Here is a 26,877-nt window from a genome sequence, read left to right as displayed (position 1 = left end):
GACTAACTAATGGTAATAGAATGAGTTGGCCATTTGGCCCATCTAGCTGTTCTATCATTCATCAGGATCATGGCTAATCTCTTACCTCAGCAATACCCCACATTCCTGAATCCCCTCTAATATATTATGTAGAAACACATTGATCTCCCTTTTCAATGAAGCTCTTCGGGTGAACTTTTGATCTCCCATTCTTCCCGGCCATGCTCCTTCCACTCTGTATGTCTGCCTGCTCTGCATTTCCAATGTAGCTGAACATTATATTCTGCATTCCGTTTTCCTTTCTACTGTGTCCTTGTGTTTATTTGTGGTAATGATGCAAAATAAAGCCTCTCGCTGCACCTCTGCATGTAATAACAGGCCAATATCGCACTCCACCTTCAAGTCAGCACCCTCTAAGTGAAGAAACCTCCCCCATCCCAAACATCCTGTTCCAAACCACCCCTCCTTCTGAGGCTGTAACCCTACATCCAAACCTCGCATCCACTTGTCAAGGTCAATAATGTTGAACAATACTAACCCCACTGAATTGTTCTGAAGGTTCATCACTTCCTTTCATCGAGTCCATCTTCATGGAAGGCTAACTATATCATCCAGGATGCCTGCCACCCTTTTATCTCTTCTGCCTACAGCAGCTTGAAAGTCTAGACGTCCAGACTTAAAGCAGCTTCTTCCCCATTCTATCAGACTTCCAAGTCCATTAAAGTCAGGTCATTGTCTCCTTACACTCCTTTCATTGCCAACTCCATCACTCTCAGTTATTCCCTTTAACAATTATTGTCACGTTGCTTCAGACTGCACGACAATCTTTACACCATTCTGTTGCTTTGTGCCAGTTGCTGTGTTCATTTTTGTATTCATTATTACGACCATTTACACGGTTTATTCTGTCAGATTCATGTGAATGAGGAATTTCATTACACCCCGGTGGATATGGGAATAAACTCAACTAATCTAATCCCTCTGTTCACTGCTGGCCTTGATCTAAAACAGGAGCAGAATTAGACCATTCAGCCCATTGAATCTGCTCTACCATTCAAAGATGACTGATTAATTATCCCTCTCAACTCCATTCTCCTGTCTTCTCCCTGTGACTTCTGACACACTTAGAGATCAAGAATCCATCAGTCTCCACTTTAAGTATACCCTATGACATGGCCACCATAGCAGTCTTTGGCATAGGATTCCACAGATTCACCTGGCTAAAGAAATTCCTAAAGGGACATCCTTGTATTCTGAGGCTGTGCCCTTTAGTCCTAGACTCCCCCACTGTAGGAAGAATCTTCTCTGTCTAACCAGGTCTTTCACTATTCAATTGGTTTCAATGAGATCCTCTCTCATACTTGTAAACTCCAGTGAATACAGGCCGAGAGCCATCAAATGCTCTTCATGTGTTAACCTTTTCATTCCTGGGATCACTTTTGTGAGCCTCCTCTGAACCCTCTCCAACATCAGCACATCCTTTCTTAGATAAGGGACCCAGAACACTCTAAGTGTGGTCTAACCAATGCCTTATAAAGCCTTAGTGTTACATCCTTGATTTTATTATACAGTATAGTCCTCTCGAAATGAATGCTAACATTGCATTTGTCTTCCCTACCTAACTTAACCTGCAAGTTGACCAATGGGGAATCCTACACAGGGACTCCCAAGTACCTTTGCACTTCTGATTTCTGAATTTGCTCCCGTTTAGAAAATAGTCTACACCTTTATTCCTTCTACCAACGTACGTAACCACATTCCTACACTACACTTCATCTGCCACTTACTTGCACATTCACCTAATCTGTCTAAGTCCTTCTGCAAATTCCCTGCTTCCCCAACACTACCTGCTCCTCCATCAATTTCTGTATCGGCTGCACACCTGACCAGATAGCCATCAATTCTGTCATCAAATCATTGACATATAACATGAAAACAAGCTGTTCCAACTCCGACCCCTACAAAACACCACTAGTCGCTGGCAGCCACTCAGAAAAGACCATCTCTCCAATCGATCCCAGCCTAGGCTCACCTGCTTCTATGAAAGGCTCCACAAGCTAAATCAATTCCATCCCTGGACTGGAACAATGAACTGCAGTGTGTCAACTCGTGTGCTGACGAAAATATAATAGGTATTAAGGTAAAATATGCTGCTTGTGACTTCAAAATCTTCACTTAAATGTTCCAAGAAGTCATAATGCCTTCCATTATTCCAAGTCTCGCATATCCACCCATTCCCCATAGAACATGATTCTTCATCAAAAAGCTCTATTTGGCTAAACTCAATTTAATACTCAGCTGGTCAGGCAGCATCACAGGAGAGAGAACAGAGTAAAGGTTTCAGGTTGACGACACGTCAGAAGAACAGGAAAACTTCAAAAGCAAGTTTTAAGTTATAGACAAGTAGAGATGGAGAGAAGAGGGAGATTGGTGAACGCTTGTCTGCTCTGTCTAAGGGGAGTGTAAGCAGAGGAACGGGAATGAGAGAGAAGAGAGAAAATAAACAAACTTTTGAACAGTTTGCAGACAACAGTTACTGGAATTCTGATTCTGATATAAAGCAGTGCAGAAAATAGGGAACAAATCAGGCAACATCTGTGGAGAAAGAAAAGCTGAAGTTGGTATCAATGACCCTCTGAGCCTGTAACATGTCCTGGGCAGAGACAAGAAGTGGTTTTGTTATTCATTTCTATTTTTACTCTTTTCCCTGCTCTCGTGTTTACACCTCGTCCAGACTCATCAGCTGGGAGTAAGAAACATTCAGTACCAGGGGGGACGAACCTGTGGTATGCATGCCCAGGATGACACATACAAAAATCACATTGGCATGCGACATGCAGTGTTACCCCTTCGACTCTTTAAACCACATCCATAAAAAAATACATTATGATTGTCTTTACCACCAAATGAAGCAGCAAGTGATATTTTTGCGACCTGAGAGCAGTAAGAAGTTTTCACAGGAAACGTCACACGCCAGCTAACTGTTGCAACAACACATGACATTGAACGGACCCACATGACCTTTTCTCACTGTTACCATCAGGTAGGAGGTACAGGCGCCTGAAGGCACACACTCAGTGATTCAGGAAGAGCTTCTTCCCCTCTGCCATCCGATTCCTAAATCGACATTGAACCCATGAACACTACCTCACTTTTTTAATACATATTATTTGTTTTTGCATGATTTTTGATCTATTCAATATACATATATTGTAATTGATTTACTTACTATTCATTTTTACTTTTTTTCTCCTATATTTATGTATTCCATTGAACTGTTGCTGCTAAGTTAACAAATTTCACAACACCTGCCCGTGATAATAAACCTGATTCCAATTCTTCTGAAATCCTTACAGAAATGGTGAACATGTCAATAGTAAACAGGTATAATGACAGTACTATTTAGAAATGATGTTATTTTTCAATTATCTTTTTAACTGATTAATATTAATAATATTAATAGGTTTTCTAAATCTGTCTGTGTAATACAGTACTTTTATTAGTAGTCAAACAATGAGTAGTCAAACAATGAATACATGTAAATAATCACCAGGACATCCTATTTCCTTAAAAATGCCCATAATTATTGTTATTCATTCTTCTTCTCTCTTGGGCTCTGCATCGATTTTCGATGATGACTGAGACCTGGGCAGGGTTGTATGGAAGACCGGCAGTTGCCCAAGCTGCAAGTCTCCCCTCTCCATGCCACCGATATTTTCCAAGGGAATGGCATTAGGACCCATAAAACTTGGCACCGGTGTTGTCGCAGAGCTATGTGTGGTTAAGTGCCTTGCTCAAGGACACAACACGTTGCCTCAGCCAAGGCTCGAACTAGCGACCTTCAGATAACTAGACCGATGCCTTATCCACTTGGCCACACACCACACATGTGCTGAAAATTACCATGGCATATAAGAGGATTTTTTTAGAAGATTATCACCAATTTGAGCATCCACTGTCAAACAGGTTCAACTCCCCTGCTCACCACTGTCTCCAGGACGGCATTTGCACTGATGGATTCACTTGGTCCCCATCCTATCACAAGCACTCCTTTTAGCTCTGCGCCCTTTTCCAACTCCATTCAGCTTTCTTGCTCTTCTGTTCCTGTGGAGAGGGCTTGTCTTCTCTCTCCACCAGTGCTGCCTGACCTGCTGAGCAGTTTCAACATTTTCTGCTTATACCATAAATTCCGGTGTATACGCTGAGAATTTGGCCCTAAACTTTGGTCCTAAAATTAGGGGGTCAGCTTATACAGAGGGTGCCAACTTTGGAAAAACGAATACTGTACACAGAATACAGGTCGGCCTGAAACGTCGACAACGCTTCTCCCTATAGATGCTGCCTGGCCTGCTGTGTTCCACCAGCATTTTGTGTGTGTTGCTCGAATTTATTGGTTGTTTTTGAGTCAAATTGGTTCCACCGTCGACACATGAATTCTCTGGTTTGTTTAAACTCACATCGAGTGGCTGGAGCACGGACGTCAAACCACTGGGGATGACTGCAATCTCCGTATTTTCAGCTTTCAGTACTGCTTTTGCCTCACCTGACAAGTGCGCTTTGAACATGTCCCAGACAAGTAGCGGCTTTTCCTTCCTGAAACCTTTGGGACGTTGACACCACACCTCTTTAACCCACTTCAAACAACCCGCTTCATCCATCCAGCAGCGTTCTTGAATGTAAACAACACCCCGCGGGAATTTTCTGAGCAATCTTTGTTTTTTGTCTCAACACAAGATCACGTCTATTCATAAATAGGGTGCACCAACTTCGCATAGCTTTGAAATTTTCGCTAGATCTCACGGTGTTTTTCGGTCCATTTCAACGCTTGAACTCAAATTATTTCTCTGGTAACAACGTATCCGGATGATCGCTGGTGATTCACCCACTCTAAAACTTTTTCTTCCAGTTCTGGCCACCAGCATGATTTCCCGCAGTTTGCACATTTCGTCTTTGGCATTTCCCTCAGCGTGTCCTCTGCCTTTCTCCACTCTCTCGCTTGTTTCTCGTTTACACTAAACTTATTAGCAGCTGCAGAATTATTCGTTCCTTTAGCAAAATCAACAACCTTCAGCTTGAAACCAGCATCGTATCGCATTTGTTTTAATCTTTTGTACATGGTGGTCGCAAACTCTTTTCTTTCTTTCTAAATCTTTTTATTATTATTAGTAATATGGACAGAATACAAATGATATATTGATAAAGAAATTACCAACATACAAATTCCATTACATATGAAAAAAACATACATAATAGTTACAATATAAATGAGTTTACCAAGACATAAGCCATAAAATATATGTATGAACATGGTAAGTCTAAATATTTCATAATATATGATATAAAGAAAACAGAAAAAAGAAAGAAAAAAATATATATAATGCAAAACTAGCTAATCTAATCTAATAACTAATATAGAAGAAAAAAGAAGCAAAAAAAAGGAGGCTGTTTATAATATCTCACAAAAATAAATATTCATCAATGCCGTCACTTCCGGTCCTCTCAAAATACATAAGCTAAAAGCTGGGAAATCAAATGAACTTGGCACAGGGTCATATTACATCATATGAAAATGTTGAATAAATGGTCTCCATAACTTTTCAAATTTAATAGAAGTCTCAAAAGTACCACTTCTAATTTTTTCTAAATTTAAACATAACATAGTTTGAGAGAACCAATTAAATACAGTGGGAGGATTAATTTCCTTCCAATTCAACAATATAGATCTTCTAGCCATCAGAGTTAGAAATGCAATCATTCGACGGGCAGAAGAAGATAAATGCAGTGAGTCTAACATTGGTAAACCAAAAATTGCGGTAATAGGATGAGGTTGTAAATCAATATTCAAAACCGCAGAAATAATATCAAATAATCTTTCCGATATTTCTCCAAAAATGAACACGACCAAAACATGTGAGTTAAAGACGCAATTTCAGAATGACATCTATCACAAATAGGACTAATATGAGAGTAAAAATGAGCTAATTTATCCTTGGACATATGGGCCCTATGTACGACCTTAAATTGTATTAATGAATGTTTGGCACATAATGATGATGTATTAACTAATTGAAGAATTCTATCCCAATTCTCACTAGAAATAATAAGACTCTCTCTTTCCCAATCCTTTTTAGTCTTATAAAGAGGCTCTGAACGTATCTTCATAATTATATTATAAAGTTTTGAAATAAGCCCTTTTTGAAAAGGGTCTAATTCAAATAAACTCTCCAAAATATCTGAAGGCACAAAATTTGGAAACGTAGGGAGTACAGAACTTAAAAAATGTCTAATCTGTAAATATCTAAAAAAATGAAATCTAGGCAAGTTATATTTGTTGGATAATTACTCAAAAGACATGAAACAATTGTCTAAAAATAAATCAGAAAATCTTAGTAATCCCTTAGTTTTCCAAGCCGAATAAGCTTGAAGGTCGCAAACTCAATAGTGAGTACACGTACTGATCCCGCCACCCCGTGTAATGTTTTAACGAGATTATGATGGGCGCTAAATGGTTTCACGGGGGGGGGGGGGTTACATTTCAGAGGATTCTTTTCCATTGGGAACCTAATCCAAAATTTCTCACCCTGATTTATTTATTAAGAATTTGCTTATAATGCTCTACAATGTGTAGGCCTGTTTTCTTAGCAGGTACTGGTTCACAAAATTTCCAGGGTCCGGATCGGGCAAAGCTGAGTACCAGCATGTGAGATCTTGTGATCTTTTCTGGTTAAATCAAAAACCTTTACAAAAGGGGTCATTTTATACCCCGGAATATACGGTATTCCAGATTTCCAGCCCTTGTACTCATTTGACTTTATATAAAGTGTCCATTTAGTTCACCTTTCAGAAAGAAATGTCCATATTGGCATTTGCAAACTACTGCAACTAATAAAATACACAGGCAATCTCTGGGTTAGGTAAGGGCTCCATTCCTATGAACTGTGCATAAGAGATGCCATTTTCTATAGTGTTATAGTTCTATAGTTTTATACACTTGCTTTATTCTTTCATTTTATTGTATAATCATCCTAACACTACCCATAGTTAAACAAATGGAAAGCATTCCATTAATGAAGACCCCAAAACCATGTATGCTCCCCCATGACCACATGGATTTTCTCCCACAGTCCAAGACGTACCAGTTGGTAAGTTAATTGGTCATTGTAAATTATCCCTTGATTAGACTAGCGTTAAGTAAGGCTACGTCCACGCTAGACCAGATAATTTTGAAAACGCCGGTTTCACGTAAAAATAATAGGCGTCCACACTATGTGTTTTAAAAAATATCTCCGACCACATTGAAACGGAGATTTCGGCGAATCTCCTCCTACTACGCATGCGCAGGACACATCTACCGAAAGCAAGTGACATGCTTGGTGTCGAATCTCACTGTGAAAGGTGCGCGTTTGTCCAGTTACAGACTAGAAAAACTTAAACGACAGACAGATGTTGGCTCTCGCGTAGGAGAACTTAAAAGTTAAAAAAAACAAATACTGGAGTGTACGGTGGCAACCGACAGGGAGTTCACGAACAGATTGACCCGGCTGACTATGAACATTGATAAACTGACTAACTCTGTTGCATTAATAAAGCACTTTGTTAAATGTATAAAACATGTCTGCATCAGTGTTATCTTGTATTTCCATACAATGTTACATTAGGCTGATACACATCTATTGTCAGAGAAATACTTGGATAAATAGGTAAACCACCTTCATACGAGCAAGGACAGAAAACAGGGCAAAGTGAGTATACTTATCTATTCAGTAAGTTATGGGTCAAAGTATTTGGTGAGTACATTTCTAACTCTTCCGGCTTCAGTCTTGTTGCCATCTGTTCTGAAATTGTTAGGTTGCGTTAAAAAAAACAATGAAATGGTGCCATCTGTTCCGGCAAGTCATGACAGTGTTTTCAGATTTCTCCTGTTACCCCGTCCACACTGATCTGCCCGAGTGGCATTTTCAAAATTACACACTTTGGAGAGCGTTTCTGAAAAGCTCCAGTTTCGGGGGATGAAAATGCTATTTTAGTGTGGACGGAAGGTAAAAATGAAGAGAAAAAGCTTCGGTTATAGATTTATATGGTGTAATGTAAACGTAGACTAAGAGGTTGTTGGGCAGCACAGCTTGAAGGGCCAGAAGGGCCTATTCCACACTTTATCTCAGTAAATAAATAAATCGATAGGTAGATAAAGAAAGAAAGTTTCTTTTATTATTACTACAAGTTTGAAAAACACAAGATTTAATTTGCAGAAAGTGGGTTTTTCACAGATCAAGTCATTGGTAACCCAGGAACCTCCCATAATATTACTCTTCTGCAATTTTGTCAGTATTGGCTCCAAATTATTTGCATATTTTGAAAGATCTTCCCGCAGTTTGGGCAGGGCCCTACAGATCAAGTATAGAAAATATGCTTTTAAACAGTCAGCAAAGCTGGGTGACTCCCTCCCCCAGTGTCGAGTCCACCCAGGTTGGCAAGTCGTGGAATTGGAGGTCCAAGTGGGCAGGAGGCATGAGGGCCTGCGGTTCCCCCCAGGTCAGTGATCCCTGGGGTCAGAGGCCCAAAGTTCAAATCCTGTGATAGACGAGTCCTGGGGTTAATGCCAAAGGTCAAAGCCCAAAGGTTGCCGAGTATAGAATTTGAAGCCTGATGGTTACAGCCCCTGGGTTGGTGGGTTTGGAAATTGGAGGCCTGATGTCTGTATGAGTCTGCGAATCCAGGCAAGGGACTGTAGGCTGGAGGCCCGGAAACAGCCTGACCTGGGGATGGAGGTGTTTGTGTGTGTGTGTGAGAGAGAAAGATGGAGAAAAGGGGGCTTGTTTTGCTGTTGTTGTTATCATCGTTGTTGCTTGTGTACTTCTGCTGAGGATTGTGCATGTGCTGCATTGCTGCTGGAATGTGTGGCGACACCAGCAGTCTGCCACCAGCCTGTCCTTCGGTTGTGTTGATGTTAACGCAGATGACACATTTCACTGTACCTTTCAACGTACATGTGTTAAATAAATGAATTAGAATCTGAAAAAAATGACATTTTGTTAACTGCTCGCTATAAAAATATTGTATTGGTAGATCAGGCAGGGATAAGCTTGTTTCTTGCTAGAGAACATGCAATCTCCACAAGCCTGCGCAGTACGATATGGAAAGCAAGCTGTTGTCCATGCAGCCAGTGGATTCAAAGGAACAGCAGACACAGATACAGTTTGGCACCAGCGATGTTGCACAAGTTGCCAGTCACCTTTGACACTCAAAATAGGACTGCCTTAAGGACTCCAGCTCCAGTTTTGTTCTCAGGGTTTACTCCCGAAGCCTTCCCCGTGAGTTGATATCGCCACAGGGCAGCAGAGGTTTGAGATCAGATTTTTCCTTCTCCTAGATGAGCTGCCAGCCATGGCTGATGAGCCTCATCTATCCAGAACCACTGGCTCTTGTCAGTCGAAATGGGCTTAGTAAGTAAGCCTAATGTGAAGGCCAGGAGGCTTGCACTGGTTGTCAGAGGCAGTTTGAAACGCACACTGATGGGAGCATTTAATAGGTAGTAGGAGCTTATTCCAACCCCCCCCCCCCCCCACCTGGATACGGCAACCTTACAGAATTACACTGAGGTAAAGCAATAGCAATGCTTTCTGCGGAGACATGCAGAACAGGCAGACAATACAGTGCAAGATTATAACAAGGTAAATTCAGAGGTTGACAATCCATCTGATCATACAAGAGATCTTATTGTACAAGATGCTCGCAGGGTATTTTACGTGGTGGAAATGTGTCCCATTCCCTCCGTCCAAAGGCAGGCTATCTCATGGTCCAAATGTATCGTGTGTGCGGGGCGTGAGATATCAGTATCTGGGGGGGGGGGTATATTCAGTATGCCCTTCCTGGAGGCTACAAACCATACGTAGAGCCTGGGTGGACAAAACTACCACTCTGTTCAGCTTGACCCTGCCACATCACCCCCTGCCCTTCTCAGAAGAACTTTGTGCAGAACAACACCTCAGACCAGAAGCGAATTAGGCAGTGGTTCCCCGAGCAGACTCGCAATCTCATCTGGCAGAATATGTCATCACCAGAATTCTCAAATCAGCAGCAAGACCTCCTCTGGCTGGTGGTGAGAAGGGTCATCCCCACCAAATGCTTTATATACAGCGGGAGTCTCAGTCCGATTGCCTGGACACTGGCCTGGAGGTGGACGAGGCAGCCATCCTGCTCCTTGTGGGCTCTGCGTGGTTACCAAGAACATCTGAAGAGTGATGTAAATTCAGTTTGTCTGGGTTTGGCTCAAACTCAAAGTGCTGCTGGACGATCAGCAACCCAGTGAAAAACCCACTTTGGTCTTCCGGAGTAAGCAGATGTCGGTCAGGGAAGACACAAGGTCGGTTTATTATCGCCACACGTACCAAGATACAGTGGAAAGCTTGTCTTGCATACTCTTTATACAGATCAGATCATGACGTGGTGCATCAAGGTCAAACAATAACGACACAGAATAAAGTGTAAACACTACAGAGCAAGTGCAGTGCAGGTAAATAATCAACTGCAAGATAATAATGAGGTATATTGTGAGGTCAAGAGTCCTTTGTATTGAACTAAAGACCTGTTCAAGAGTCAGATATCAGTGGGATAGAAGCTGTCCTTGAGTCTGGTGGTGAGTACTTTCAGGTTTCTGTATTTTCTGCCTGATGGGAGAGGGGAGAAGAGAGAATGTCCGGGGTGGTGTGAGATGCTGGAGATCTGTCCCAACCGCAGGGCCTGAACCTGAAATGTTGATAATTCTCTTCGCCCCACAGATGCTGAGTTCCTCCAGCGGTTTGCTTTTCTCTGTTTTCGGCTGTCTGGGAAGGAATGCACTTTTGCAGGCTGCAGGAGGACACACTGAAGCTCAGTGCAGCCAACGGGAAGGCTCCGCGAGGAAGGAAGCAGTCCAGCGGCCTCCGGTCACTGAACACTGAGGGGCAGGGACATTGTAAGGATTGCTCGGAGTTATCGCTGACGGAATATTTGAGAATGAAAGACAGATACTATGTTGGCCTATTGTAAGAAAGAGCTTGTTCCAGTCAAGGAATGCAATGTGAAGTTCCCTGTTGCATCGTTCGATATTGTATATTCGATGTAAGTATATTTTGGGGAAAGTAACGCTCCCAGTCTGGTGTGAACAGTGCCTGCCACTAGGGGGCAGCCCAGCAGCACAGCCGCCGACTCAGTTACACAGACTAGGTTGAGATCGTTCCTGACCTCAGGTACCATCTCTGTGTGATTATTCTCCTTGTGCTGTAGGGATTTCCTCAGGTGAGCTGGCTTCCTCCTACCTCCCAAAAACATGTTGGTTTAGTTGATTAGTCAGTGAATTAACTTGTCCCTGATGTGCAGGTGAGTGGCAGAAGTTAATGGGACTATGGGATACCGCAGGGTGAGTGTAAATGGCTGGACTGAATGCTGTGGGCACCATGTCTCTGTGACTCTATGTTCATTCTCTGTCATACAGCAGTTTATGCCATTCCACTCCCATAATCCTCCTTGACCATGACCCATGACCTCAGTGAGAGGTGGACGCAGCTCAGCCCATCATGAATACCAGCCTCCTCTCCTTACCCTTCCTACTGCCCCAGTAAAGCAACCAATACATTCAAGGATCCCTCCCACCTCAGTCATTCTCTCTTCAGTCCCCTTCTACCAGGCAGAAGATACAAAAGTTTGAGTCCATATCAACAGGCTCAAGGACAGGTTCCACCCCACAGTTAGAAGACGAAAGGACTTCTTACGTGATAAAGATGAAGACTTGATCTTTCAACCCACCTCTTCATAACCCTTGCACTTTATTTGTCTTGTAGCACTGCACTTTCTCTGTAACTACAACACTATATTCAGTATACACACACAAAATGCTGGTGGAACACAGCAGGCCAGGCAGCATCTATAAGGAGAAGCACTGTCGATGTTTCGGGCCGAGACCCTTCATCAGGACTCACTGTCGACGTTTCGGGCCAAGACCCTTCGTCAGGACTACTTCCTATAGGTGCTGCCTGACCTGCTGTGTTCCACCAGCATTTTGTGTGTGTTGCTTGAATTTCCAGCATCTGCAGATTTCCTTGTGTTTGCACTATATTCTGCATTCTCTTTTATCCTCTTGTACTATATTGATGTACTTACAGCACCCTGCAAAAGATTTACGCACATCTGTATATAGCTAGGGTGCTGAAGACTTTTGCACAGTGCTGTATTTGTCAATGTGGAGCGGAGAGCGAGTTTGTAAATCTAGTGGGAGCAAAGGATGTTGAGAAAAATGAGGGCAGAGCACCGCGGGATGAGTGTGGGACAGGTGGCAGAGAAGGAGTGCCAGGGGTGGGGGGGGGGGTGGCGTGAGTACAGACACACCCAGCCCCGAGACACCGGGCAAGGTCATCTGATTCCAAATAGTTGCTTTATTGATCAATACAGAATGTCTCTCGGGTACTTCCCACTCTCCCTCTCTCCCTTGCCCTTTTCCCAACAATGATTACCCTCTCCCTGTCCCCTTACCACTCTCTGTCCAGAATAGAGACCCATAACAGAATCAGGTTTATCATCACTCACATCTGTTGTGAAATTTTTTTTGCAGTACAGTGCAATACACAAAATTACTACAGTCCTGTGCAAAAGTCTTAGGCACCCTAGCTATAAGTATGCGCCTACGTCTGTGCGTATACAGTACTATGCGTATGAAATGATCTGTCTCGATGGTATACAAACAAAAGATTTCGGTAAATTTGTAAATTGGTTTATCATTGTCGTCAAGATCCAGTGAACAACTTGTCTTGCAGATCAATTCATTACAGCAATGCTTTGAAGTGGTACAGGGTAAAACAATAATGGAGTGCAGAATAAAGGGTTACATGTAAATTGAGAACAGTGAAGGTATACAGTAATCTACAAGGTCATAACGAAGTAGATTGTGAGATCAAAAGTTCATCTAGGGCAGGGGGTCCCAACTTTCTCATGCCATGGACCAACACCATTAAGCAAAGGGTCCGTGGACCCCAGGTTAGGAACCCCTGATCTTCAGAAAAATTCAATAGTCGGTTTCCAGTGATGTTATCGTCGAGAATGGCAGCTTAGGTCACTTGCTCCTCTGGAAAAACACATATTAAGCCCCATTAACCCGTCAAATATAGTATTTTTCAAAAAATATTTGAACTGAAAAGAGGAGCAAGAATGGGGAGAAGAAATGGAAATAAAAAAAGCGACAGTGCGGAGCCTGCGTCCGAGAGGAGTGCAGCGAGCGGCTCTCCGACCCGACCACGTGCGAGCGAGGCAGCTGCTGGGCCTCGTTCAGACAAAGTGGCAAATACCTTCAAAATCCTGAAAGAGATAAGGGAGTTCTGGAAAGAAATAGAGCAGCAGCTCTGTGACATTAATGCAGAGCTCGCTAGCGTTAATCAAAAGATAGCGGTGGCAGAGACTCGCGTTGAGAAGGTGGAAGATCGCATTCAAAACGTGGAACGGATACTGAGTAAGACAATAAAAATAATACATCACCAAGAAGGTAATCTGCTTGACCTGGAGGGAAGATCACGGCAGAAAAATATCAGAATCTACAACGTTCCCGAAGGAGCGGAGGGCTCGTCTATGACGGATTTTGTCGGAAAGTTACTGCGGGACACGTTGGATCTTCCCTCGGCTATGGAGCTGGAAGTCGAAAGAGCCCACCGCGCGTTAGTCCCAAAACCTACCCAGGATAGAAAGCCACGTTCAATAATAATAAAATTCCTTCGGTAAAGCACCAAGGCGGAGATTCTATGAAGGGCTGGGGTAAGAAGAGAGTGTTTTTAGAGGATAAATTAAGATATTTCGACCAAGAATATCCCCCCCCCCGCGGTCCTCCAGAAACGCAAAGAATACCCTGAAGAAAAGCGAGTATTAAAGCAAAATAAGATTAGATTTCAAACTTCATACCCTGCTAAACTTTGAGTGTTTTATGACAACGGGACACAGTTGTACCAGACAGTGGAAGAGGCGACTACAGACATGAAGGCCAGAGGGTTGCCTGTCAGCATGACCAAAACGAAGGAAAGCCTGGCTGAGGAATTGTCCCTCTCGGCTTGGGAAATAGTGCGAGAAACGAGAAGGCAGGAGATGGGAGGAGGCCGAGTGAAACATATCAGGAAGAGACCGGGAGTTTCCCAAAGACAGTCCTCACCCCCTTCAGAAGAGCCATAAGGTTTGGCTAACTTTAAAAATGTTGAGAAGCTAAACAGAAGCAAAAGTACACGGTGATATACCTATCTTGAGAAATACTTATTATAATGTGGATTTTATATTACTTAGTTGTTATTCTTTATTCGTTCACTTACTCCTTTTTCCCCACCAAAATGAGAATATATATATATATGTGTGTGTGCGTGTGTGTGTGTGCGTGTGTGTGTGTGTGTGTGTGTGTGTAATGTGTGTGTGTGTGTGTGTGTGTGTGTGTGTATGTATGTATGTATATATATGTATATATAGGAGTACACAGGGAAATCTTTTCTCTGTAATGGATTTGTTCACTGACTTTTATGAATACTGCAATGGGGGCTCTCAACTCACAAGTAGGAGGGGTTATCCCCCACAGCTAGACATTTCCTCTAGCTCAACGCAGGGTCATCTACTAGAGACCTCAGCCTTGGAATCACACGTTCATTGCCACTTTTGTTATTATTTGAGTTTCTTGGTTCTTATTTGTTCAGGGAGTAGATCGATTAAGTTTTATTCTAATTTCAATGATACATTGACAGATAAATACAGATGGCTAAGGACAAGTTAAAATTCATTTCTTTTAATGTAAGTGGGCTATTAAATCCAATCAAATGTAAGAGAATTTTATCCAAAATGAAAAAAGAACAAGCCCATGTAGTATATTTACAGGAAACTCATTTAAGTGATAATGAGCATAAAAAACTAAAGAGAATGGGCTTCACTAATCTGTATTTCTCCTCATATAAATCAGGACATGGGAGAGGAGTTGCTATTCTTATCTCAAGTAGGCTAAATTTTGAAAAAATATTCGAAATGGGAGATAAAGAAGACAGATATATTCTGGTAAGGGGGAATATAAACGGCAATTCAGTTACGCTATTGAATATATATGCACCCCCGGGAAGTGATATTGTTTTCTTTCAGAAAATTACTGATATTATGGTAACGGAAACAGAAGGTCTCCTGATATGTGGGTGAGACTTAAATTTACAATTACAACCAAACTTAGACTCTTCCAATAGAAAAACCTATGAAACTAAATATTTACATAAGAAAGTTAGGTAATACATTTTTTGAGGATGTTGTTTTTATTGAAATATGGAGGGTCTTTTCCCTGACAGAAGGGATTACACTCATTATTCTGCTCCACATTCTGTATATACAAGAATAGACTATTTCATAACATTTGGAAAAGACAAAGACAAAATAAACACCTGTGCAATTGGGACAATAGATGTAAGTGACCATGCGCCTATATACTTACCTGTTGATTTTGACCTACAACCAAAGAATACTATTTGGAAACTAAATTCAAGTCTACTCAATGATCCGTACTTTAAGGAACAAATTAAAAAAGAAATTGGTCTCTACTTAGAATTTAATGATAATGGAGAGGTTTCACCTCCCATTTTATGGGATACTCTGAAGGCGGTCTTAAGAGGGAAATTTATAGCGATATCTTTATATAAGAAAAAAATAAGGAATAAAACATTAGAGGAATTACAAAATAGGCTGAAGGAATGAGAAAAAACACAAATTGAATTTGGCACAGGATAAATTGGGGGAAATTAAAAGAATTAGGAATGAAATAAATAATTTGGCTACGCAAGAAATCAGGAAACACTTAATGTTTCTGAAACAAAGACATTATGAAAGTGGATCAAAATCTGTGAAAATACTGCTGTGGAAACTGAAAAAAAGATAGTAGAAAATACAATTCATAGAATTAGGGACCCAAGAACGAAAATGATAAAAAATAAGCTAAGTGAAATTCAAGAAGCTTTTGAAGTGTTTTACAAAATGCTATATTCCAAAGGTCCAGGAGGAAGCATAACCCAAATTGACACGTTCTTGAATTTTCTAGAGTTACCTACTTTAAGCGAAGAACAAAATAGAACAATGACTGCTGACATAACTGAAGTTGAATTAAAAGCTACAATTAGTAGGCTTAAATTAAGCCAGTCACCAGGATCAGATGGGTATATGGCAGAGTGGTACAAAGAACTTAAAAATTAGTTAATTCCTATTTTACACCCCCCACACTGAACTGGGCTCTAAAAAAGGCACAGATGCCACCCAGTTGGAAGGAAGCAATAATCTCAGCTATATCGAAAGAAGGCAAGGATAAAATGGAATGCGGGTCATTTAGACCAACGTCCATTCTTAATGTAGATTATAGGTTATTAACCTCCATCATGGCCAAACGATTAGAAGAGTTTCTACCCATACTGATACGTAATGATCAGACAGGTTTTATACAACAACACCAGACTCAAGACAATATACGAAGGACACTTCACATTATGAATCATATACAAAAAAATAAAATCGAAGCAATAGTGATAAACGTGGACACTGAAAAAGCATTTGATTCGGTTCATTGGAATTTTCTTTACAGAGTTTTTCATAGATTTGGTTTCCAAGACGCAATTATTAAAACTATACAGACACTATATGACAATCCTACTGCTAGCATTAAAATCAATGGATATTTAACAAATAGTCCTATCCTAGAAAGGGGCACGAGACAGGGTTGTGCATGGTCACCACTACTCTTCGAGTTATATCTGGAACCATTAGCTCAATACATCAGACAAAATGAAGATATCAGGGGAATTACTATTAAAGGGACAGAGCATAAATTGGCTTGTTATGCGGATGACATAATAGTCATAGAGTCATAGAGAGGTACAGTATAGAAACAGGCCCTTTGGTCCATCTAGTTTAAACTGCCTAATCATATTGACCTGCACCAGGACCATAGCCCTCCATATACCTACTAACATCTAACCTATCTAACTTCCCTTAAACATTGAAATCAAGCATGCACATGCACCATTTGTGCTGCAGCTCATTCTACACTCTCACAACCTTCTGAGTGAAGAAGTTTCCCCTCAATTCCTGTTAAACTTTTCACCTTTCACCCTTAACCGATGACCTCTGGTTGTAGTCCCACCAAACCTCAGTGGAAAAAACCTGTTTTCAATAACCCTATCTACACTCCTCATAATTTTGTATACTTCTATACAAATCTCCTCTCAGTCTTTTACATTATAAGGAATACAGTCCTAACCTACTCAATCTTTCCTTATAACTCGGGTCCTCCAGACCCGGCAACATCCTTGTAAATTTTCTCTGTACTCTTTCAAACTTGTTTACATCTTTCCTGTAGGTAAGTGACCAAAACTGCAGAAAGTACTCCAAATTAGGCCTCACCAACGTCTCATACAACTTCAACATAACATCCCATCTCCTGAACTTAATACAATGATTTATGAAGGCCAATGCACCAAAAGCTTTCTTTACAACTTTATCTGCCTGTGACGGTACATTCAATGAATTATGGACCTCTATTCCCAGATCCCTTTGTTCTCCCACACTCCTCAATGCTCTATTGTTCATCGTGTAAACCCTATCCTGGCTGATCCTATCGAAGTGCGATATCTCACACTTGTCTGCATTAAGATCCATCTGCCATTTTTCAGCCCAATTTTCCAACTGATGCAGATCCCTCTGCAAGCTCTGATAGCTTTCCTCGTTGTCCACTACACTTGGTGTCATCTGCTGATCCAGCTGACCACATTATCAATCAGATCATTGATAAGGAGGACAAACAACAAAGGGCCCAGCACCAGTCCCTGCGGACCCACACCACTAGCCACAGAGCCTCCAGTCAGTGAGGCAACTATCTACTACCACTGTCTGGCTTTTCCTCCAAGGCCAATGTCTAATCCATTTTATTATCTTCAATGCCGAGCAACTGAGCCTTTCTGACCAACCTCCCATTCGGGAGCTTGTCAACTGACTTGTTAAAGTCCATGTAGACAATATCTACTGCCTTGCCTTCATCCACTTTCCTGGTAACTTCCTCAAAAATCTCAATAGGATTGGTTAGACATGCCCTGCCATGCACACATCCATGCTGACTATCTTTAATCAGTCCAGATTATCCAAGTACTTATATATCCTGTCTCATCAAATATGTTCCAATAACTTTCCCACAACTGACGTCAGACTCACTGGCCTGTAATTCCCTGATTGATATTTAGAGTCTATTTTAAATGGTGGAGCAACATTAGTTACCCTCCAATCCTCTGGTACTTCTTCAGCAATTTCTGTACTTGCCTCTTGTAGGGTGCAAGGGAACTCCTTGTCAGCCCCTGGGGATTTATCCACACTGATTTGCCTCAGGATAGCAAACACCTTCTCCTCTGCAAAGTCTTCAGGGTCCATGAAATTGTTGTCGCTTTGCCTCACTTCTATAGACTTTGTGTCTATCTCCGAGGTAAATACGGATACAAATAAAACTATTTAAGATCACCCCCATCTGTTTTGGCTCCACACATAGATTACCATTTTGGTCTTCCAGAGGACCAAATTTGTCACTTGAATCCTTTTGCTCTTAACATATTTGTAGAATGCCTTCTTTTAGACATCCTGATTTCTTTCTCAAGTGTTTTCTTGTATTCCTTATACTCCGTAAGCAGCTTATTTGTCCTACTTGCCTGTACCTGCTATGCATCTCCTTTTTTCTCTTAACCATGGGCTCAATATCTCTTGAAAATCAAGGTTCCCCACACTTGTTATCTTTTCCTTTTATTCTAACAGGCACATACAAGCTTTGTACCTTCAAAACTTCACTTTTAAAGGCCTCCTTCTCACCAAGTACACCTTTGTCAGAAAACAACCTGTCCCAATCTGTACTTGTCAGTCATATAAAAGTTGGACAGATAGTAGTTGTCCTTGAGCCTGGTGGGACGTGTTTTCAGACTTATGTATTTTCTGCCTCGTGGGATGGGTGAAAATAAAGTATGTCCAGAATATTAGAGAATTTCCCCGTATATCGGTGCATATGACAATAATATTCCAGTTACAGGCACCTCCAAACCGGTGAGGAAGTTATAGACACAGTTTTGTGTAATGTGGGGTCTGCTCGTGCAATGCTGTGCATAAACACATTGCAGTGCCGAGCTGTGATTCATAAGCCGCTCTTGAACAGATGCTAGAAGCGAACTCTCGATCTCTCAGTCTCCCTTATCATGGCCTTTCATCTTTATCAGTCTACCTGCACTGAACCATCTATGCAGCTGCTTTGCTATATTTTGAACATTGCCCTTTACTACTCCGACAGAGTGCCTGGACTGCACACAAACAAAACTTCATCACTGCGTCTCAGCACACATGACAGTAATAATAAATCAAAACATTCAAACCAAAGCAGGCGACCTATTGACACCATCTTTATTGAGTTTTGAATCTAAGCCTGTTTCTGACTGTTCAGGTGGATACTAATTCTGTCCTGGCACGGTGTAAAGAGGGGCATTTAAGTGTCTGTCCCAGCCTGCAACGGATTAGCTAGTCATTCATTCCCTTATCATGGAGCTGTGACTTGTCTAAACCAGCTGGTATATTTCATATACAACACCTCATAATTAATCCCTTTGGCAACAAAGCATTTCTTGGGACATCCTGAGGATATGAAAAAGTGCCAGAGAATGCTATCCATTTCTGCCCTTTGGAATGATCCACAGATTATCATAGGCAGTCTCTGGAGGAGTTCAATCAGAATCATTGGCAGTGGATTCTGAGTCTTTACAACACTCGTCTAAGTTCTGCCTTCAGTCTTTCGGTCATGGTGCCCTCTGAGTGTGTGAGGCATGGGCTAATTTTCAACGTCGTCTTGATAATCATTTGGCAGAGTAAAGTGTGCGTCAGTTGCAAAAGCTGCCCAGTGTTTAACCCATTTAAAGAAATGGTGATTTTTGCAGTGAGGAAGTTGGCTCTGAGAACAGACTTCAGCCCTTGTGATTTCTTCTGTGGGTATTGGCCGCATAAACCACGTGAATCAAAGACTGAAGCCATCAGCTTTGCCACTGTGATGGCAAATAACGGTCACCAGGACTAGAAGATTTACATGAGCCAGCATAGCAGCCGTCTCCTTGCTCCAGGGGTCCAGAGTTCAGTCCTGACCTCCGTTGCTGCCTGGGTGGAGTCTGCACGCTCTTCCTGAAATCTCATGGGTTTTATTTCCAGAGTGCTCCAGTTTCACCCTCACTTGGCTCCATCTACTTGTTTGTTTTCTCGATGGCTACCTTCTCCAACCATCCAACTGCTTTAGTCTCTGAACTCCACCTGGCCCCATTTCCCTGCTATCCTTCCCCTCTCCTTGGTCCATCTATCACCTCGCAGTGCCTATCTCACACTTCCCCCTCTTCTCTTTATGCCAGCTATGTTCCCCCTCCACTTTTAAGTCGTGATGCAAGGTCTCCAGCCGTACATTGATATAAACCCCAACAGATGCTGCTTGATCTGCTGAGTTTCCTGGTGCTCTGCTGCATGTTCCAACATAGGCAACTGTGTAATAACTGGTCAAGTTAATTACCCACAGTGTAATTAACGTGGACAGTTACCCTACCCACTGGCACATGGGGTATAGGCATGTAAGAGAGATATGATTTATGGTTAAGGGGGAAATAAGTGGGGGATGCAGTTGATGGGTTTACATTGGAAACAGCATTGGCTTGATGGGCCAAATGGTTTCTTCCTTTTAAAAAAAGAAATATAAAAGCCATTCACACCAAGAGCACCCCCACCATGTTTTGCAACATTTGCAAAGTGGTATTTGGTGTAGAATCAGAACAGATCTAGCAAGTCTGTACTGGGCATCCTCAGGGCATCGCGGACATCAGCAGCAGGGATGTGGAAGCTCGTGGCCCAGTAAGCCACTCTAAAATGCACCCCAGGTTTCAGCAGTGGTTCTAGAAGGAGAGCATCTGTACACACATATGAGGCATCAAATTGGTGAGGCCACAATACAGAATTATGTTCATTCTGAACACAAAAGTCAGCATGCAGTGTCAAATGCTAAAAGACCACACAGAACTGAGGCCCTACCATCTCACCAAACCTACTGGGGATGTTTACAAACAGTACAACAGCTATTCGGAGAAGGTGGCTTCGAGTGCCATTTCCAGTGGTGGTGGGGCTCCGTGCGTTAATGAAAAATAGAGCAAAGGTTGTGTGAACGCACAATGTTGTGGTGGTTGTAATAAAGGTTTGCATTGTGGAACGAGCCACATTCCAATCTGTTCCCATGCATGTATAATACTGGCAGCTGCTGATATTGTGGAAGCTTGCCCATGTACATCCCATTCACACAAAGAAGGACAAATCTAGTGTAGTTGATTATCACTCAATCCATTTTCAATCATAAGCAACATCCCAGAAAGTGTCATCAGAGAATCAAATAATGTCTCATCCAGTAACCTGCACACCATTTCCCAGTTTGGATTTCGCCAGGATCAGCCGGATCTAGACTTCATCGCAGTCTTGCTTCAAGCATGGACCAAAGAGGAAATGTCTAGAGGTGAGGTCAGAGTGACTGGCTGCGATATCAAGGTAACATTCGTCCAAGTGTCCTGGTAAAACTGGTCAGTGGGTATTAAGGGGACAATACCCCAGGGGCTGGTTCTGACCTCATATATAGCACGATGGGTGTGGACTCAAGACATCACTTGCAGGAGTTCCTCAGGAGAGTTTCTTAGGGCCAACCATCTTCAACTATTGGATCAATGACCTTCCATTCTCTGGAAGATCAGAAGTGGGGATGTTGGCTGGTGATTGCACAATATTGAATTGCATTCATAACTCTTCAGCAAATGAAGTTGCCCATACCCGCTTGGACAGTAGAGGGGTCTGGGCTGATTTAGTAACTAAGGGTCACGGCACAAAGGTGCAAACAAGAATCTTGAAGAGAGTCGTAAAGCAACTAGAAGAGTGGCTGACTTATCATGGCACTCAGTACATTGAGAGCTTGCTTGACTTTGAAAGTGAGGTAAAGATTTAGGACACCTAATAGTCTACTGAATTATACAAATGGGTGCTGGGGTCCATTTCAGGATGATTAAATACAGAACATATTATATTCAAAATACAAGTTTCAAGTTTATTTATCATATGTACATCAAAACATACAGTGAAAAGTGCCATTCCCGCTAACAACCTACGCACTTAAAGGTGTGATGAGGGCAAACTGTAAGTGTCACAGCACAGGCTGGCACCAATATAGCATGCCTACAATGCTCGGCACAACACAGAACAGCACAAAGAAAGAACAGAACCTAGACAGTCGTCAAACTCCGATACAGGCCATCGTCCTCAGTCTCCAGCAGATTCAGACTCAGATGTGCAGACATTGGGCCTTCGACCGTCCCAGTGGACTCGCAAAGATTCACAGACCCAGGTTCCACCCAATTGGCTTCCAGACCCCTGATTTGATCCTATGCATCAATCCCAGTACGATGGAACTCCAGATACCAGGCCTTGAACTCCAGTCTCAGCGATTCATGAACCCAGGGGGTCATTGGGCCTTGATCCTTCTGCCCACACAGAACTCAGACTCTTGAACCCACTGACAACTCGCTGACCCTGGGGGTCCCCCAGCCCAATTAATACTCCATTGTCACATTTAGTCAGGCCATCTTTAAGACTATGCCTTGTTTTAGGTCACCAAAACCCCAGCGGATGACTGGATTGGTTCCTAGTTTAAATCTCCTTGAGGACTATAATAGATAGTTACAAAATATTTTTGATATATAGGGAAAATAGTGCCAACAGGAAAATCAAGCTTTGATGGGTTCATTGCCTTTGATGTCATAACATAAGAAATTATAGAACTGCACGTATTTGATAGTAGGTGCATACAATTTTGTATAATTCAGTACACTATTAGGCGTCCTATATATTTATCTCCCTTTCAATGTCAAGCAAGCGCTTAATGTTTTGAGTGCCATGATTAAAAAACAAGATTAGGCCTAACCTGACACCTTTTACACCCTTGTTGGGGAGGTCACTCAGATCAGCTTGAAGAAATCTTTGTGCAACTACCAATTCATCTGCAGAACCAGAAGACCCAACAAACTTGAACACAGCTACATTACCATCAAAGGCTGCCTACATTTTTGTCCCTCTACTGCATTTTGGGAACTATGACTACCTGGCTATCCTCTCCCTACCCGCACACAGGCAGAGATTGAAGAGCAAGGTACCAGAAGCAAGGACAACAAAGAGCCGATCAGAGGAAGAAAACCAGTGGCTACAAGAGTGCTTCAAATCCTATAGACATTCCTTTGCTTCAGTGGACTGGGCCCCGTTCATAGAAACATAGAAAATAGGTGCAGGAGTAGGCCATTCAGCCCTTCGAGCCTGCACTGCCATTCAGTATGATCATGGCTGATCATCCAACTCAAGGACTCAGAGGACCTGAATGAATACAGCGGAGTTGTCACACACTTTACGAATACACCAGTGGACTAGTGTGTCATCACAAAATCACTTAATGTCTACCCCATCCAAAAGCTCTGGATGACCAAGAAGTTTGAAATCTGCTGAGGGCTAAATCATTGGCGTTCAGGACTGGTGACCCAGGGAAGGAAGAACAAGAGGTCCAGGTATGAGATCCAGAAAGCCATCTCACAGGCAAAGTGGAAAGTCCGGACTAAAACTGAATCACAGAAGGATGCTCGACAGCTGCAGCAGGGCTTGAATACCACTACCAAAAAACGAGCCAGATAAATGATAACAAGGTTTCGCTCCCAGATAAGCTCACTGTTCTTTATGCTCACTTTGACAGACAGAACGTGGAGGCAACTTCACAAGCCCCCCACAACCCTGTGACTTCCTCATCCCGCCAAAGTGAGAGATTGAAGATGTTCATAAACACTGCAGCCAATTGATTAACACAGGTCTTCAGTACTTAGCCAGATAGACCACCTGGGTCAGATGTTTTACTTAGATGCACCCTCTTGAAGGATGCTCTCATGCCGGCCTTAGAGACCGAAGTCATGGGGTCATCAGGGTTGTGGGGACTTGTGAAGTTTTCTTCTTGGGCACCAGTATGATTGAAGCTTGCTTGAACCCACCTGCTTCAAGCAAGCTTCAATCATAATAGTGCTCAAGAAGAACATGGTATCCTGCCTCAATGACTATTGTCCAGTAGAACTGACATCCACTTTTATCAAGAGCTTTGAGAGGTTGGTCATGAAGCATACCAACTCCTACTTGAGGAACAACCTGGATCCTCTCCAATTTGCCTACCACCACAACAGGCCAACAACAGGTGCCATTTTGTTGATCGTGATGAAAATAGATACATCAATAATGCTCTTCATTGACTATGGCTCAGCATTCAACATTATCACCCCTCAAAACTCATCATTAAGCTCCAGGACCTGGAGCTCCCTGTGCAACTGGATCTTCAATTTCCTCACTTGCAAGCTCAAGTCAGCATGGATTGGCAGTAACAGCTCCTCCATAATCAACATCAGCATAAGTTCATCACAAGGCTGTGTGCAAAGACCCCTGCTCTCCTTAATTTATGCTTTTCATTGTGAGGCTAAGTACAGCTCCAATGCCATATTTACGGTAAGTTTGCTGATGACAACATAGTTATTGACCAAATCAAAGGTGGTGACTAATTAGCAAAGGAAGATTGAAAATTGGTGATGAAGGAAGATGAAAATCTGGTTGAATGATGCCACACAACAATGTCTCATTCAACGTCAGCAAAACCAAAGCACTGATGATCAACCACAGGAGGAGGAAACTGGCGGTCCATGAGCCATTCTGGGATCAGATGTGGGGAGGGTCAATAACGTAAAATTTCTTAGCATTATTATGTCATAGCTGGTCATAGTCATTATATCATAGTCTTGTCTCCAGCTTTAAGTGCCATCAGAAAGAAGTTTGCAAGTTACTTAAAACTTTGACAAACTTCTATAGATGCACATTGGAGTGACTGCTTCACACCCTGGCATGGAACACCAATGCCCAGGAACAGAAACACCTACAGAAAGTGGTAGATATAGCCCAGTCAATCATAGGAAAAGCACTCCCCACCATTGAGCACATTTGCATGAAGCTCTGCCAATGAGAGCTGTGCCCAAGAGCCCCCCCCACCCCCCACCATTCACTACTACATTGGGCAAGAGATACAGAAGGCTTAGATCCCACACCACCAGGTTCAGGAACGGTTATCACCCTACAACTATCAGGCTCCTGGTTCGGTATGGATAACTTCACTCACCACAACTCTGAAATGATTGCACAACCTACAGACTCACGTTCAAGAGCTGTACAACTTACGTTCTCAGTATTACTTAGTTTTTGTCTTCTGCACATTGCTTGTTTGTTGGTTTTTCCTTCTGTATAGCTTGACACAAATCCTATTTTATTTTCTTGTTTTCTTATAAATGCCTGCAAGAAAATAAAACTTAATGTAGTATTTATGTACATATATATGTACTTAATGTAACATTTACATACTTTGATAAAAAAATTAGTTTGACTTCCATGTCTGTAATTAAATTACCTAGTCAATATCATGTTGTTGTTTTCAAGTTAACTGCTATGACTGCAACATAAACATTTGTGACTATATTTACCAAGTTCTTAATTTGGGTATCAAAACCTTCAGGAAGACTCTATATCTTCAATTCCTGTCAGCAGCATATCTGTTAGCTTATGCAATCAGTTCAAGGACACACAATAAACAAAACAGAAGTAACACTTTCCCATAATCTGCAAACAAGTAAGCTATGACTAATTGGACAACCAGAAGTTCAAGCAGTGGTGTTTTATCAATGCTCTTTGAACAGTTGCTTTTTGTAAGTCAGTGACAGTGATGTCATATCGTACTATTTATGCTTTAGGTTTCATCCGCTATAAATATATTAGTACAACATTGTGGACTGCTCTTAGATTGATCATTGGGTAGAAGCACGGATTGGAGAGAGGGCTGCAATAGTCCTGGAATGTTTTCTGTATTGGAGGGCTCCTCACTAGTAGGAAAACATTGCAAAATACTCCCTGTGCACTACAAACCGTGATTCATAAACATTTCATTTCTTGTTTCTTTCTAGTCACCTGAGGTGAGTGGGGAGGGGGGGCTGCTGTTTTCAAAATCTCTTGATTGTTGATATCCAATTTATTCTGACAGGTTTGACTTTGGAATGACCTAGAACAGACAGTACTATGTACCCTTGTTGCTAAGATACACGGCGCTATTTATAACTGGAGTCCACTTCATTTCGGAAGTCTGTCATCGGTACATCTCTGCATCAATGTTATTATTGAAAAACAATAAATCACAAGTTGAAACAAGTTAAAATGTAGAAGAATGGTTAATTGCCATAGAGCATTGAACAGACCGCCCTCAAAGTTACTAGGTGGGTAGCAAACTATCTGGTACATTAACAGCAGCACATTGAGGTACTGTGGACCTTATACTCCATCACAATCTGCAACCTCACGATACCATCACAATCAAAGACTGGGATCACCCTTGTTCCAATTCCTGAGGGGATAGAGGTGCTGATGTGATTTCTTGGCCGTTAGCGTCCACATGGTTGGACCAGGGTTAGCTATTGGTACGGCTTGCACGTAGGAACTCGAAGCTGTCGACCTCAGCCCTGATGGTGTAAATAGGAGTGTGTGAACTGCCCTGCCTAACTGAAGTCAAAGACTAGCTCTTTTGTTTGTAGACATCGAGAGGAAAGTTGCTATCATGACACAAGGTCACCAGGTTCTCTTACCCCTGTACACCAACTTGTCAGTATTTGAGATTCGGCCCACGAGGGAGGTATCATCCACAGATGGAGTTACAACAGAATCTGACAGCCCATTCACGACTGTAGGGTGGGG

The 26,877-nt window shown here is 42.1% G+C and overlaps 1 protein-coding gene across 1 annotated transcript in view; it reads right to left on the bottom strand.

Annotated features, from left to right (window-relative positions):
* Positions 1 to 25,352, bottom strand: part of alpk3a (alpha-kinase 3a) — a 110,696-nt gene extending 85,344 nt beyond the window's left edge. The window contains exon 1 of the mRNA XM_059946948.1: positions 25,321 to 25,352. The gene's annotated coding sequence lies outside the window, so the exon portion shown is untranslated. The remainder of the gene's footprint in view (positions 1 to 25,320) is intronic.
* Between the last annotated feature and the right edge of the window lie 1,525 nt (positions 25,353 to 26,877).

This window comes from Hypanus sabinus, chromosome 21, assembly GCF_030144855.1.
Source record: "Hypanus sabinus isolate sHypSab1 chromosome 21, sHypSab1.hap1, whole genome shotgun sequence".
In the NCBI taxonomy this organism is placed as follows: domain Eukaryota; kingdom Metazoa; phylum Chordata; class Chondrichthyes; order Myliobatiformes; family Dasyatidae; genus Hypanus; species Hypanus sabinus.
This window is presented reverse-complemented; position numbering and strand designations above follow the sequence as displayed.